The following is a 17,272-nucleotide window of genomic DNA, read 5'->3' as shown; positions in this document are numbered from 1 at the left end:
TTTTAAGTACTACCTGTCATTCCAAAAGAATTTTGCAGACTGATATTAAAAAAAAGTATTCATTTTCTTTCCAAATAATACCATCTCTAGGAATAAATATAACTACTTTTTAACTATAAAGCATTAAAGAAAGGGTGTATTTCAGTACTGCAACAGAAACCAGCATGAATTTCAAAGTTACATTTTAAAAGCAGATCATAAAATTTAGCTAGAGTCCATGATTCTGCTATTACGCATGGAAGAAAGAGCAATAAAATAGCTGGACTTCAAGGTCCTTGAAGCAGTCTGTGTCACTACATCTGGCTGATCTTTGACATGCAGACGAGAGAGAAACCTTGAATATGGCCTGTTTTACATCTTGTTAGTCTTCTGGGCACATGGCATCTTCAAGGACACCTTGTTCACGTTTGCGGAGTTGCATCATCATAGTTTTATGGAGACTGAGTTGATTTAAGTCTAGGCACCTAACTTAGCTCACCTGCTAGTCTCCTTGGGCTTCCTTACGACGAATGGAGAGCAACTGGGTGTTTTGAAAAGGTTATTTGGAATAATAGCCTATTCTAGGCGATGCGGACTGCTCCTGGAGACACCTAATTTCACCTCATTTCTACAGGGGAAATCCCAGAGAGACTGGGGAGCTACATTAAAGGCCTAACACAGACGATGCAAAGATTGATTGCCTGCACTCCCAGCATCTAGGTGCTCCTTTTCATTCTGTCTTTTTTATCTATTCTGATATCAAAGTCCTGGAAGGCAAAGAATCATTGACTTTGCCTCAGTAACAATGCTATGCTATTTTTCATGATTTACCAAAAGGCACTAATCTCAGAAATACCCTTTTTTTCTTAATGATTTGACTATCATGTAACTTACACAGAGATAACCAAGAGAAACAGCACGTACCACCCACCGACATCCCTTATCTCTCAAGTTCGAGCTGTGCAGTTAAACCCAAGGGGTGACTAAGTCTACTACATTACGTCCCGCTCCCTGGCCCCTCCGTGGCAAGGAGAGAGACAATTACAGCACACTAAGTGACATATTCAATTAGATACCATGTTTTTCCGAGCTAAGCAAGTGACCCATAACACCTCCGCTAAGAGTATGACATTTTATTGCAACCTGAAACCAAGTAAAAAACTTTACTCTTAATTTAGATGCCTATTCTTTCTTAGTAGGTAAATTTTCATACATTTAGTTCTGGGGGATGATGGGTACAGAAAGGAAAAAAGGATTTTTTTATCTTCTCCTTCGTATTTTATAATAAAATAATTTAAAATTATTAAGGACCAGCTTTTCTTATTTCTAGTTTAAATGAAATTCTGACTCGGAAACACAGGCCATGCACAGCACACGCAGAGGAAACTGGGTCATGTACTTAGGAGTCAATATATGGATTTCAAAATATAGCTTTTAGTACTTATGTTTGAACATACGTTTTAGTCCAATGCTCTGCATATACTGGTCATTTTTTAAAATATAATTCAATTAATTAATTAAAATAATATACTACATGTAGCTCATTGTTATTTACAATCTGAGCAGCCTCCATTCGATAGTTCTTGATCCAGATGCAAATTCGACATGTCTCAATAGGCAACAAGAGAGTGGACTCTGATCCAAACCTGGCCAGGCAAAGCAACGCTTAATTGAGGCTGGGACATACAGCTCTGCAAAGAGTTCCTGCAAACTGAACGTACCACGCAAACAGACACGGGCAGGGAAGGGCCAGCCGGTTGCAGTCTCTCAGCTCCCACAAGTAGTTCATGTAATTTAATGTGAGAGAACGTAGAGTAACAAGGACTGGGGCAAAGGCTGAGGAGGAGGAGGAGGTTACTGAAGGATCAGTGGGGTTTGCAAGCATGAAAACGCTTCTGCAATGCTTCCCCAAATGGATACTATGGTTTCTCCCACTCGCAGGGAGAACCAAAGCAGAGGCAGGGATGCTGTTAGCTTCAAAGGGCACCGCCAATTCCAGCACTTCGTTCCGTACAAACTTCCCACCATCCAGTTCAGCTGTAGCACCTTGCACGGCAACCTGCTAACCAGGTTGCTTTACTCACTTCAGAGGAAGATGTTTGAACGTTTGAGCTGCTTTTTAAAAAAAAAAAAAAAAGCTCTAATACCTCCACATTTTTTTTGGTATAGCAGAAAAATAACATAACAGGTAGGGTACAGCACTCCAGAGCGAGCAGACATCACTAGATCGCAGCAGAATGAAACTATCCCTGTTGTGAGATGGTTGTCAGGCAAGGCGACACCAATCACCCTCTGAACAGCCCCTTCGCCATCGCCCCGTCGTACAGATGCTACTGCGGACCTCACAAAATGCAAGAAAGCTGAACCCAAAGAAGAAAGAAAGGAAAAGACTTAGAATCAAGACTGTTAATGGTATATATAATGTAATTTCTCTACTTTTGAATCTCACTTACAGTAGGAGCTCAGCGTAACCGGTTGGTTTCCTATTCAATAGTCATAATCGCTGTGGATGAAGGGAGGAATTGTCTTAGGCTGTACAGAGGTAGGAGCTTGATTGTAGTCATTTGGCAAGACCCCTCCCGTAGAAGTTATCAACAACCTAACAGAGCGTGAGAGCATGGTGAGGACCCTAATTAATATATGTTGTAGGAACACTGGAGAAGAGACTGTTATGGAAGCAACCCACACAATAGGATTTGTTTTCACAAAAATAAAAAAAAAAATTAAAAATCAGCACACGGTTAACAAATTTCCATCCAGCTTTCTACCCTTCTTATACAAATATTGCTGTTGCCCCAAGAGATGTAGGCATTTGCAAGCTCTGCTGAACATGAGAAAAAAAAAAAAATAAAGCAAGACATTCAATATTTTTGATAAAAGAGAGTTAAAAAAGGAAATCTAAAATCCCTAATGTTGTCCTCCATGTCAAAAAGGAATACTTTTATCTTCATAAAAAGATAACAACAACAAAAAGAAAATATTCTAAGTCCCGATTTCTTAGGCCTTTCAAAGCTGAGATGATGAGAAATAAACTTTTTGTAAGAAGTAGGAAAGAAGTCCTGGCTACGTGTCTAAATTAATCTGCAGCTCAGGAGTGACCTGCTGTCTCTTTGCACTGCTAGAAAGCACTCGAGGTTTCCATTTATTATTTTTTTCTTATTAAGGTAAGCATGAGCTGCCAAGTCCAGCTCTGTATCCTGTCTGGGTTACTGAAAACTGGGTAAAATCCGTTAGGTGATTCCATCATGGAAGTGACAGCGGAAAGTCCCAGCTTCCATGGCAGATGGTATAAATGTCATCATTTGAGCTCTTCTGCTGAGACGAATCCTTCATTGGTAGAGAGGAACAAAATCACTTCTGTGTCTCATTAACACCTCCTACTCTCAAGGATAAGACTTGCCATCTTTAATCAGTTATTATTTCCCAGAGATTTATCCTCCACAGTTTTGGGGGTTTTTAAATTTCCTTTATACCATGGAATTCATCGCAAAAGGAATGGAAACGAAGGTAACTACTCTGACAAACTTTGGAGTTTTAAAAAACTAGATGACTGTGAAAGAACAATTACACTTTCCCACGGTATAAAAGCAGAACAGCATGATTTCAGAGTGTTTGGCTTCTCAGTTCAAGCGTACACCAATGTTTTCTTGCAACAAACCCTATTTCTTGAAAATAAAATACTTGTAAAACTCACTTTTCCTTCCTCCCCCTCTTTTCCTCTACTCACGTTGGCACACTCTGGAAGTCCTCGTATTATCAGACATCCTCTTTCCCCCTTTGATCATAACACAAAGAACTGCTCCTCCCAGACGAGGAAAATGAAGAACTGGAAAAAAAAAAAAAAGAGAGAATTAAGAGCTGCTGAAATAAAAAAAAAAAATAATAATAATTAAAAAGTAACACTTCTTCCTGTGGTGGATCATTATTGTCCTTTCAGCGTACAGCTCCTAAGCTCTGCTGCCCTTTGCAGGGTCACACTGAGCAGCACACCGTGCATATGTGCGGTAGTTCGGAAACAGCATTGCAGAGAAGGCAGGGGAATGAAATTAAGGTGCATTTTGACTTCGGTAACGGCAGCAGACATAAAGGGAGCCCTCGAACTCCACATACTTCCCACGCGGTGGCCCTTTGGTTTGCTTCGCGTCTTAGCAATTCTACAGGGAAGCCAGCCAAAATAAAACTGACAGTTGCTCAGCTTTTACATTATAGTTCGGTCGGATTTAAGGCTTGCCCTTTATTTTTGTGGCAGGAAAATAAAAGGGATAACATGCTGGAGCATTCTCTAGATTATCATGAGTGTACTTGTGCACTGGGTTTTATAGTGTTGTGCTCGATGGATGTGATGTTCCTCCCCAGGAACAGAGCACACTAAATTCCGTAATGGCAGAAACCGCTGGCTTAAATTGTTTTAAGGTCAGCGAATGGAAACATACTGGCTGCAAATGTCGCTCTGCGTTTCATCCTGGCACCTTCGTGCAATGGTGGCAGGGTGTACGAGTGAGGGGGACACCGCCAGCATCCAAGTACGTTCGGTGATTTTTAAAACCAGCTGCAGCTCTATATAAATCAGCGTCAAAAATTATAACTATTAAAAGGCTAAGCACCTCAATATCGAATTGTTTTCCAGTGCAGTCACACCATTGTATATAAGGAATCGCTCCAAGGCCATAACATAGGGAAAAAAATTTCATCAATCTCATTGTGGAATCTCAATTTAGATATTCCCTCTCGTTTTAATGAACTTCATCTATTCTACTTCCATTTATTAGACAAAGTTTCAGGTATACAAGAATTTAGCAACAATCCTCCTGCTGCCCTATAATTCTTGAGGAAGATATTTAAGCCCTCAAAAGCGTATGATATCAGTCACTCAGTGCAGATCCCAGCGCTGCCGACTTTCTCCAGAATTGCTCATGCATCAACATCTTTATCCAAATAAAAAAGATAGACACATTTCTGATCATAAATTTTGTCTTGTTAACAATAAATTACTAATTTCCTTTGAACACCAAGAAGCACAATGGCTGTGTGCACTGAAGATGAACATGAAATACCTTACCAACCCACAAACACTGGAATGTTACAAATATTAAGATAAAAATTGGGTACACAAAATCTCCCATAAATTGGGGTGGGGGGAACAAAACACAAAAACCCCACTTCGAAATAATTTTAATATTCCTTTTCAAGAATTTGAATTGATGAAATTTAAGAGAACTTGATTTTGTTTTATTTTTTTTTAATTAAAAAATAACCAATCTGTCAACTGCATGAAATATTCTTTCAAGGTGGTTGACTGGAGAAACAAATCAGAATAAACCAGCTGTAATCAGCAATTCAGTTTTGACAGATGAGCACATATCAACAAATTTCATTGGAAATACCTCTTAAATTCCCCTCACTCAGAAACAGTTTTTATCATGGAAGAAAAGCGGACAAGTTAAGAGAAGCAATGAAAGATAATCATGGATAATACATCCGCTATTTTCATTCTTATTTAAAATGCCTTTCCTTGCTGCTGCTCAGAGTGATTCAATAAACACACAAATCACCTATGTCTTCCCCAAGATACCTATCTTTATAAAACCAGGATTTTTCAGTAACAGAATATCAGATAGAAAAATCTCAGTAAACATCAGCAGGTTCCTGGGGTACGGTAGCTCTGAAAATAAGCTGTTTAACAGCAAGCTTTCTGCTGGTTTGCACATTCTGAAATACACATTAAACATATTTATTGATCCTGTAGCTGGCAAGTGAAAGTAGCTATTCCAACTGAAGATGCTCACACATTAACAAAGAAAAATATGCCATATATTTACTTACATTTCTGAAAGTCAGCACTACGCACACGGAATACTATTGATTGACTTTTAATTGCACCCTATTAAAAATCTTACCACTGAATGAAAATTCCCCAAGAATAAAAGGTTACTTAACACATATGCCAGCGCATCTCTACAGGGGTTTGGTGACACTGCAAATAGCAACACTACTACAGAAAAAGGCTCTGGTCCAGCTAAATTCACAACTTTAAAACACGGTAAGAGCCTGCTGGTTTACGTATCAGTTCAAAGTCTGTAAGCTTATAGATCATGATACAAAAATAATTATTTTTTTTTTAAAAACCAGCTTACAAGTTATGTTGCTTTCACCATCTGGAAATCTTACTGTAACACTTTAGAAAACTTCAATAAATAGAAAAAAATCTTTAATATCTTTTCTATATCTAGAAAGCAAATATGCACTTTCTGTTCATAGTCATCTTATTTTAGATGAAGTAAAAAACCAGGCAGATGAGAACCAAAAGTAAAATCCAAAGGAAAGAACGGTGTCTGCGTGCGCCTGTGTTTGGAACACACTGCGCTACCCACAAACTCACAATAACAGTTGCACATGGAGACTCGTGAGTTAATGCAAACACCATGCACTGATCCAGTATGTTACAGATTTGAATTTGTTTAGATAACTTTGTACCATCTATTATCACAATTTAAAAAAACCAACCAGCCAGCCAGCCAAACAAACACAAAACAAAACAGTGAGAATAAAGGAGCCACCTACAAACTGGTGAATTTTAAGCAATCTTCTAAAATCTTACTTTGCATTATAATCTTATGACATCATCTCAGTTTCTCAGCATCTTGCTGATGTTTCACAAGGGAGGAACTTCCTTGCACCTTTCCTCCATGCAGGAGGAAGAGCCTTCTCCTGCAGCGAAGGCACGAATCGCCTTTGACTTCACCCGCAGGACGCCAGGGGCCAAAGCCCAGCTGTGCCCCCAGCACCTCCCAGCGACACGCAGACAGCCCTGGCCGCCCTGTTACCAGTCAGGGAAGGATTTCATCGTCCTACAGCACTGCAGTTCCCCCAGATGCCAACATCATTTACTCAGCTTGCACAAAGAAATCACAGTAAAATAAAAAATAAGAAAAAAAAAGACTGTTCTTTGTTGAAACATCAGTCCACCCTTCACTAGAACCAGACTTTTTAAGACCTTTCACTACAGATAGGTACCTATTTATATATATAAACTTTCTGGAATTTAATGGGATCTAATTGCATTTGAAATTGCCATGAGGTGTTTAAGTACATTTTAAAAAAAAAAATAAAAAAAAATATCTGGAGCTGGACAACTTGAGATTAACAGTTTCCATTTAAAGATGCAAATCTCTAGAGGTATTTAGAAGTTGTAGCCCAGGAAGGAGTAGAGACATAACCATCCCTCAAAATCCCTCCTTTAGATTTGTAGTCCCTCAACACATTTAACATTCTGAACCTACTTAACTTGATAATATTATAACTCTCAGAGTTTCTTTCTAATGAATTTTCATTTCATATGTGCTCTGACACTGCAGAAAAAAAAAATTAGGGAATTAGAAGCAACCTATTGGGAAAATAACCCACTAACGTTGTTTAGAAATGTTAACGTTTGCAGTGATCTTTTAAAAGTTTGCATTTCTACCAAACTCCGATAAGAAATTAAAAACTAATCATAGTGATACTGTTGAAGTTGTATCAGGTATTTAAAATTATTTGTCTAAGAAATGGAGCCCATTTTTATATTTAGAAAATGCCTCAGTCAAGGATGTGCCTTGCAGCTTTTTGCTATTCAAATTATTGAGTGATTCATCCAATTACGCCATCATTCACTTGTATGCCCTGCCTAGGTAGCCAGTGCATGCGGAAACCCCAACGCGCTAATTCCAGGTTTGTTAAGGTATTGGTCTGCTTAACATTGCAGGGTCTCTTACGGGTAGTTAGGTACAGATAGTAAATTAATGGTTCTTTTACTTTTTGCAACACACAATACTCAATCATCTTGGACGGCATGTATATACGCAAGCTAGTGCTTATACTGTGCCACAACGTAATCAAGTATCTGAAATTTCTTGGCATTTTTATTCTCTTTTTCAAACTTGTTTTTTTTATCTGAACTTTGGAATTGTGCTTAGCAAAGTCCCTGACTGGCCAGGAAACAAATACAGTGTTATTCCCTACCCAACAGATTTTATATTCAATTTTCTTTTCTTATTTCAACACCAAGTAATTGCTTGTGCATGCATGTGAACAGTTGCTATTTAAATGCTTGTGGAGAGCTCAGTTTCTGGCTCATTTAGTTGCCTGAGGCCATTGGCTAAGAAGATCTAAGGAGTTGTGTACAACTACGTAATTTATTTTATCTGCCCAGAACGAACCCTCTGGTCTCCCTTGCGATAGTGATGGTGTTTGTCATCACTCCGTAATTCACAAGTGCCATTAATCGTAGACATGCAGAGTACGCTTTGCAACGTGGGCATTCACGTACCCCTGTCTCTCTCATTTTATTAGCTGCATAATGCCAGGCCTCCTGGCATTAGGGATTGGGAAACATGTCTTACTGATGGATTGCTGGGTCCCACCTGTATATGCTCATCCATAGTTCATAATTCTGCCAAACACAACTTTTGCTGTAATTCACAAGCCATTTACTGCAGTCCTTAATGACATTTTTGTTATTCCCACACTAACGTTACATCAGCCCGTTTGTACAATCCCTCCTATACAATAACAATGGTGTAAGTATGCTGACCGTACGCACCGCTGCCAGGGATCACACCTTAAACATCCGTCCCGCTGAGACCAAGACGTTTCACAGTGAGGACTCAAAGGGGTTTGGATCAAAGTTCTAATTTCAGGCTTTTGTCTGGGAAAGTTAAGCTCACGTGTGAGTGACTCGCCTCATTCTCATTCACACCACTCCAGTTCTTGCAGTTATTGCCACGAGAACAAACTCTCTGCTTTGGAGTTTCCAGGGTATTCATTGACATAAACCCCTCTACTCTGAATGCGTTAATGCTTTGTATTCTGGCCGACAGCTTCCCCACGGAACAGGAAGCTGTAATCAAGAAGCAAAGACAGAACAGAAACGGCATAAAGACTGCTAGAAAAGGTCAGAGCAGCCCTGCACGAGGAGTACAGGACAGCTTCAGATTCCTGCCCTGTCAGGGTACTCCAGACTAGTTAAAGAAATTCACAATTCTGGTTGCAAAACTGAGGGTCATCGAGGGTATTTCCAGCAGCTGCCTCTGCTTTCCCTACAAAAAAATTTGGCATGGCTCTGCAACGAAGATAAACCTGCCTGGTGTCCCTGAAGTACTTCAAATAGGGATACGAGGCTGTTCAAAAGACCAGAGCTGCCCATCGGTAGCCCATCCCTTGTCCCATTAAAGTCTGCATCCAACTCCTGTCAACTGCAAGGGCACAGGTAGAAAGTGCCTATGAAAAAATAAAAAAAAAAAAAAAGAGAAAAAGAAAGAACGTAATTTTCAGAACAGCTTCTACTCAGATGTGACTAATCATTACCCCACAAAACCGAATTCCCATCAGGCTGGGTGCAGCGAGATGCAGAGTGCGTGGAAGCAAGGTATTGAAGCAGTAGCTACGCGCATGTCTAAACTGCATTACCCTGTAAGGCATTTAGCCATACTTTCAAATAAATAACGTAAAACTAACAGTTCTGCAGGTAGTTTCATTTTGAGTTTGTTGCTCAGCTGGTGAGATATTTCCTCTGAGCACTATGTTTTAGTTTCAGATATTCTGACATACAAAGCACAGGAAGAATTATCAATCTTTGGTACATTTAAAAGCATATTTTTCTGATATGGGGGTCAGTGTTTGGTAGTGTTCATCAATGGATTTAACGTATTCCTTTCAGAAGGTCTTGAAAATGACAGTAAAATTACATTCTTAAATGTCTTAAATGGTTAATGCAGCCTTTTTCATCGGTTTGCTCTGACGTGGAACTCTCCATAGGTTACCAGCCCTTATAGCAGCACGGGAACAGTCAAGATAAATGAAGGGTTGTTTCATTGCTGTTGCTTAAAAACAAGTTATAACTAGAGATTTTCTATTTTGATGATATGTGTTCAGCACAGATAAATTCATTATCTTCACATGTACTAAACTGCATTCCCAAAAGATTAAAAGGAGGCATTGGCAAAAGAGCATCTGCTTTTTATCCTCATCATTGAAGTTTATCATCTAAGACCCCGGTTCACGTATAAAGCTGTAGGAAGGGGAAGAAATTCAATTTACCCTCAGTGAGGTGAAGGGTCCCTGGTCCAGGCTCAGATCGCAGTTAATGCTAAGTCCTGCCTGCGAAGTCTGTACGTATCATGGGACTGACAGGCTAAACAGCTGAAGGGAAAAAGAGAGACAGCAGAAAAATTCCTCTCTTTCAGCCTCTGCATACAGCAGACCGCTCAGAAGGTAGAGAGCCGCCTTCTGTTTTGTTCACACATTTTCTAAGGCTCCCACTTTCCATGTGCTTGCCAAACCCCGGAGCTGATCCAGGGAGAGACCGAGGCTCTTTCCTCTTCCTTTCGCTCCAACAGCAATCAGGTGAAGGCTGGTGCAGTCACTTGGAAACGACTACTGATTACTGCTTTCGTCCTGTTTAGGAATTATGATCTACAAAGGAAACGTCTGGGGCCAGGTTAAGTATTTCTGTGTAAAGAAGTGGGGGTTTGCTAGTTTGATTTTGTCTTCTGCTTCTCTGCTTCAGGCAAAGGCAGTGAATAATGACATGCACTAATGAAAAAATTCGGGTTTCAGCTCACTGCAGCCAAAGTGCACTGACTCTGTGCTGACTCGCTCTATGAGGTCACTAGTCCTGCAAAGCATTCAAACTATCAGTCTATTGGAATAACAAAACCACAAGCAAGCTGAATAGTTTTCATTTCTCCATCTATTTCTTCCTGCAAAACACTTTAGATTCCCTGAAATTGAGCAAATGAAATCAAAATTAATTAAACATCAGACTAAAGTGAATTACCAGACTACAAATTCTTTCCTTTGGGATAGAGGCTTCTGTTAAAAAAAATTTAAAGAAAAAAAAACCCCAAAACCTAACTCCGCAGTGTTTTTCTATTAAGCTACTTATCAAAAGTTTTTCAAGGAGAAGAGAAATTATAATGTTAAATGAAACTCATGGGTATAGTTTATTCATTTTATGAAAAAGAAAAGAAAGAGCAGCAGCTCGGTCGCATGCAATAGACTTTGCACTCTCTCTGACATCATGCAGAGATTCTCCAAATGGAATGAGTTAAATTATTTTGGGGGAAAATAGCAAGATCTTGTACATTGGAGTTATTCATCTATATTTCTCTCTTGTTCGTACTCTCAGAGACATCATCCACGCATAGACTACAAGGTAAAAGCAACAGCTGGGATCTACTAGCCTCCAGCGGAGCACAGGCCACAGGACTTCCCTGAATTAATCCATCACACAATGCCCGTTTAGGGATCTCACTGAAAAAATACATATTCAGCTCCAGCTCCTAGTTCATAACTGGGAAAAGGTTCCATGCACCAGTGCTGCCACATCCGTGCATTCCTGTACGTACGTATACACCTTGCTCAGAAAGCTTTACAGCTCAGCTGCCATCCCAGCTCTGCTCACCTGAACCTCAGAAAAGGCAAAGCTCTTTAGGTCTGGAGCCATCTCTCTGGCTCCAGTCACCGTCCCAGTTCAGTCTGGAGCTGTACGCACAACGTATAAATCTGAGCACCCTCAGATCTTCATATGTTCTTTTATATATTCCCTAGAAGAAAGCATGGTGCATAAAGACTGGCTCAAGTTTCCTAGCGTGTTAAGCTGGGCAGATTACATAGCTCTTATTCCCACCAGAAATGCTAACTTGATGCTTGCATGATCTTAAGACTCTCTCAAGCAGTTTTAAATTCCTCTGGAACAAAATTTTCCTGAATTTATTTTCCTGAACTTTGAGAAACACAAACAGTAAATCATCGTTTGAGAAATACTAATAATTGTGAGTAATAGAAGGGGAAAAAACTGGTGCAAGGTGCTTTTCCTGTGTATAAAGATTCAAATCAAATCTCAGATGGGGTTTGGGTACATATTCCCATAGACTGGCATGGCAGATGCCAATTTTTCTTCTCTCCATCAGAGGTGTATTAGAGTAGAAAAGTTCTGAAAACGCAGTCTGGTGCTAAAGATTTCCAACTTATCACAACAAATAGCAGCAAGACGCTTTTTCCTGCAAACAAGCCTAAAGGATAAGATCCTAGCAGTGTACTAAAAGTTCATCCTAGTGCCACACATCAAACCTAAGTGTCAAGATTTGCCAACAAGACACTGCAGTTAGAATAACTCCATAAAAGTATACTCAAACAGTCCGTGTACTCGACTGCCGTAAGACTTATGCTCTTTCTGTTTTATCAGTACAATTTAAAAGTCAGAACTCAGCTTAAAAAGGCAACGGGATGTGAGATCCTGCAACGCAATGGCAGTCAGACGTCTATGACCGCAGCAGTCAGCAATGACTTCTGACATAAATTGCAAGACAGAAATTGGGCTGCAGGTAGATACAAGATAAGTACAACGAAGTTCTGGGCTGATAAGTGTTAATTTCACTGCAATGAAAGCAAAAGGGATCATGTAATAAAACAGGAAAACTAGTAAGTGAGTGTTGGAAGGTAGGTGATACTGAAAAGTCAAACTTCTAAAATTAATGCCTAACAACTGCATAGTATCTCTTCATCTCCCACAGAAAGAAGCTGGATTCCTGATCCTCCTCCAAAGGTGTGAATACGGGTCCACGCAGCGGATGCAGCACAAATGTCAACAATAGAAGGTAACGGTACTCCGCATCTTCTACTGAGGCCCCTAAGGATAAAAGGTCCTTGTCTTCCTTCCACGCCAATGGCAAAGCTCTTGCTGAATTTTGTGGGAGCAAAGCTAAGCCTAGAATGAAGCCAAACCTCTGTAACCCATTTAGCCTTATTGTCTACCCTACACCTGCTATGGCATGAGCAGCAGCCAATGGCTGATAATAATTAGGTTGCCAAAGCTTCTTTGATAAATTGCAAAGATAACAGTCCCCTTTCTCAGATCCATACCAGTCAACAGTTTAGAAGGAAAAACTGGTCTCTGCATTGCTGCCTAATTACCTTGAGAGTCTGCCAACTCATTTCCCTGCACCATATATGATCCCATTGGTTTTTCAAGCTCCGCTGAAATACTCATGACACTGAAATACTGATGAAAGCCAAATGCCAAAAATTGATCTGTGTTATATCCTGGGGGAAAACAAACAAAAAAGAAAAAAAAAAAAAAAAGGAAAAAACAAGCGCAGGGTCACAACACACAACAAAAAGAGATGCAACTAAATTATATATCTATACTGCTCAATAAAACACAACAGCAAGTGCTCAGGCCAGCAAAACCTGCCAGGTCTAAAAAACAGGAAACAGCCCCAGGACTAAAGTATTCAATCAGTGTACTTTGCCCAAAACATGCACTGCTTTCTGAACTGACTTAGTACTTTTGCAGGGTGGTGAATTAGCTCAAAACAGGCACGTGTCTGTCATGTAACTTTAAACAATTTAACTTCGCATGTGGCCAGGCCACACTCTTCACTCCTTCCCTGCTCTTCCCAATTCTTTATCCATCTCAATATTCTGCCCGCCCAGGCCAGTCTCTAGTTTGGATCTCCCTGTTCAGCTCAGCCCCTTTCATCCAACTCCAATTCCCATCTCATGCCTTGACCGACTCCACCCTTCATGCCTTCCTCTGAGTTCAGCAGCTCCCAGGAGCCGACAGAAGGAACAGAGGCAGCAAATTTAACCCAGAAGGTGGGTTTGCCTCTCGCCTTCCCTGACAGTCTGATGGCCTTCCCTCCGCTGGACATCACGTTCACAGGCAAAGCTCTGCTGAGCCTCTTCTCTGTCTCACTGGGACACGGGATGGGGCTGTGGGCAACGTGGTCTAGTGGAGGGTGTCCCTGCCCGCAGCAGGGGGGTTGGAACGAGATGATCTTTAAGGTCCCTTCCAACCCAAACCATCCTATGATTCTATGATTCTCACCTTAGATGGATTTTCGGGGACTCTAGCTGATTGAGATTTAATAATCCTAAATACAAATATAGCCAAATACTCTCCCCAGTTCCAAGGTACAAAGTCTTTTACCAAAATTTTGTTATTAGATTTATTTAAGTTTATTTAAGTTTTGCAATGAGCATAATGATTAATACTGTTCTTAAACCCATTCTGGAAAAGACACAGACAGCTCCTATTTATATTTTCCCAAACCTTATCCTGAAGAAGAGGACCTCTCCTTTATAATAAATTCATAAAGGAGAAAATGGAAACATCAGTAATGAACAATTCAGGGCAACACTTTTTCACCTAGATTTAAAGAAATCATACATCCCTGGATATATATATTTCTCCTGATGTAGTTGGTACACTGTTCACGAAGAAGATTCATAACCAATTTATTTTTTTTTTCTTTTTTCATTCTCTTGCTTTGCATTTTGACATAAGTGCAACTTAGATACCTATACTACATTTAGTAATAAATATATATAAAAAAGAGACAGAGATAAAAGATATATGAATATAAAAGATTTATATAAATCTTATTTTTTAAAAAAGACATAACGCAGAATGCACATTACTAACTACTTAAATCTATAATCTCATAGCCTCTGCAAAACCGCTTCACTCTCGTTATTCCAGATTGAGGTCTTCAGGCAGTATTCCTCCACCTAATTTCATCAGAATTTAGCTTGGCTCTCAAAATTTAGAATCCTATTTTTATATGTCTTCTTTCTGAGTCATACAGATCAAGTGAAGGTAATCTTAGTTCAGAGACTGTCATGCTAAGTGAAATCTGAATAATCTGGCAAGATCTAAAAATGAGCTTGCACTTCATTGAAAGGCCTTAGAATATAACATTTTATGTAACTCTTGTCACTGTAACAGACTTTCAAATACGAGTTACACCTCTAACCTCAGACTACATTTTTAGGGGCTGTGAAACTACATTTTGCATCGATCCTTCACTTTGCCGTCTCATCCCACACCCTGGTCCTCTTACAGTAGCATTTACAGTTCAATTTTGCCTTTTATTATCTCTGACCTCCTTTGCAAGAAAACACTTTTTTATCTTTATGTTAAGCTATGGCCAATAACTTCAGTTGCCACCATGTAACTTGAATGTGGATTGAATTGGAATCACTCCTGGAGAAAAAAACTAAAGGAGCAAGAACCAAGATTCAGAGGGAGAAAAAAGCATATGAACCTTTGTATATTTAAACGAGCACAGATGTCTTTCTTCCTTATGCAGGGACAGGAAGGATAAGAGTCTATCAAGAACTTTGCAGTAAAGTATTGAGAACCCTGAAATTCAAAACAAAACATTCAGAATCCTGTATTTTGAAAAGACCCTAACCAACAGCCATTTTCCCCCTTTCACACATTACCTGATGTTAAGGATCTTCTTTTTTAATCTGCTTACGCTGGGACATAAAGATGTCCAAGCACATCCATCCTTAAATACAGAGGGTTTTGTGAAATTGCTGAAGGACCTATTTTTAGGATGACTACTTAGTATATCACAGCGCTATGCAAAAGGACATAGAGAAAATTAAAAAGGAATAAAAGTGTCACATTTCCAAGTCAAACTATCCCTCTAGATATGTTCTTTGACCACTAGAAAAGTCTTCCTAACATCTATCTAAAATGTCTCTACAGCAGTTAGAGTTCAGTGCCTCTTGCCCAGTCTACCTTGAAATGAAAACCAGATTTCCCCTCCTCTCTGTAACAACCTTCTACATATTTGAAGGTCATTAACATGTTTTCCTTCTGTCTTCTCTTTGTAGAGCAGTTATATTTGTGCAGTAGGCAATAAAAATATTCGGTTTTAATGAGAGTAACTGGCTTGCAGAGTAAGATGTATAGCTCTTCTCATTTTTCCCATAATTTTTGTTTAGTTTACAGGTTGAACATCTATGATGTCCAGCAGATTGATTCTCCGTCCTTCTTGCGGTTCTTGAATTTAGGCCCTGTCCATGTCATCAGTGCTCATACTCACCTGAGGGCTTTTTGCCCACACCCCCCACAAGACTAGTTGCAGCTCCTCTTGGTAAACAGCTCCTTTGCAAAGCAGCAGAGGGGGACCTGCAAGAAAGCAGAAAGAACGAACCTCAACCGCGAGAGGTGCACGCTGGTCTTCTCTGTCTCTACAAAGGGAAAAAGAATAATCGCACCCTCTTCTCATTGTGATTTCTTGGGTTTTGTGTTATTACACAGGTAGCTCGGACTCTCTCCTACACATACACGTACACACACACGCACACGCCACAGACCCTCCTCCTCTTGCAGGTGAAGTTACTGGTTTTGCTGCCGCAGGTTCTCAGTGCAGGAGGAAGCTGCGTCCTCCCCCGCCCCAAGATGAGATCTGCTGCAAAGCCATTCTATTAATTTCATTAAGTTTTGAGTTATGACTCACCAGCTAGGCCCTACCAGCAATTTCAGAAAACACATAACAGGATATCATTTTCACTCCCTGAAGTACATCACTATTTTAATCTGGAGCTGTAATTGACTCCACTTTTAAAGGAGGTGATAAAACGTTCAGAGTTGCTGCAGTACCTCTAGATAAGCAGCCCTGCCAATATGTAAGAGAGATAGCACAGCCAATGGATGAGAAAATGATTACAAACACATTAGAATGATCCTTTGCCACATTGATCTGTAATTTCATTTTATGTTATCTATTAATCTCTGAACTGTATGTTGTGAATCGTATCCAAGTGAATTGTACCCCTGGCGATTACTGTTCAAACTTCCTCTAAAGTCACAGTCAACATAGCAGCATGTAATACATTTTGTTACTGTAAATACGACGGGCAAAATTTGATACTGAAAAAGATAGCAGTGTAAGTGGGTGCGTTATCAGGGCTAATATTGTTTCCCGTTGTGTAAGATAAGGAAGCACAGTTTCTATCCTTTTTCAGCAAGCAAGCATCATGTTTGGTGACAGCAAACACAAAAATCATTTAAAGGTACAGACTACTTCCAGGGCTTAAAGGTGCAGTGAAGGTCAAAAGCAACAGTGGCTCAGCCACGCTCTGTCCACTGCCATCCGAGTTCAGCGATACTTCCCCCAGACACCTGAAACCAGGGAGGTTTTGTAACAGCTGGCAAAGGAGAGAGAAAGAGAGAAATGAACTGAATGCTCTCTAATCCTACCTAATCCATAATTGTGTCAGCTTCTGAAATGGGATGTTTCTACTTGCTTCAGCATCTGCTAGACTAGAAACCTGCCCTTTGCATTGCAGCCATGGAGCATATCTTTGCTAACCTTTATGTTCATCTTTTCCACGGATCATTTGAAAAGTGCTCAAAAATTAGCAGTCGTTTCAGCAGCTCGGAGAGAACTCAGCTCTTCTTAATCATTTGTATTCTGTCAGGCAAAGATTAATTCCTTCAATGAGGAAAACAACA

General features: G+C 39.9%; 1 long non-coding RNA gene across 1 annotated transcript; it reads right to left on the bottom strand.

The window, feature by feature from the left end:
- Positions 1–2,059: 2,059 nt before the first annotated feature.
- On the bottom strand, positions 2,060–3,803 carry LOC129210041 (uncharacterized). Its single transcript, XR_008578289.1, has 3 exons — positions 3,707–3,803; positions 2,433–2,578; positions 2,060–2,339 (listed from the first exon to the last, which is right to left on the bottom strand). It is a non-coding gene; the product is annotated as an uncharacterized LOC129210041 (long non-coding RNA).
- Positions 3,804–17,272: the final 13,469 nt, after the last annotated feature.

Source organism: Grus americana, chromosome 9, assembly GCF_028858705.1.
Source record: "Grus americana isolate bGruAme1 chromosome 9, bGruAme1.mat, whole genome shotgun sequence".
Lineage (NCBI taxonomy): Eukaryota > Metazoa > Chordata > Aves > Gruiformes > Gruidae > Grus > Grus americana.
Note: the sequence above shows the minus strand (reverse complement) of the source record. Positions and strands in the feature narration are given on the sequence as shown.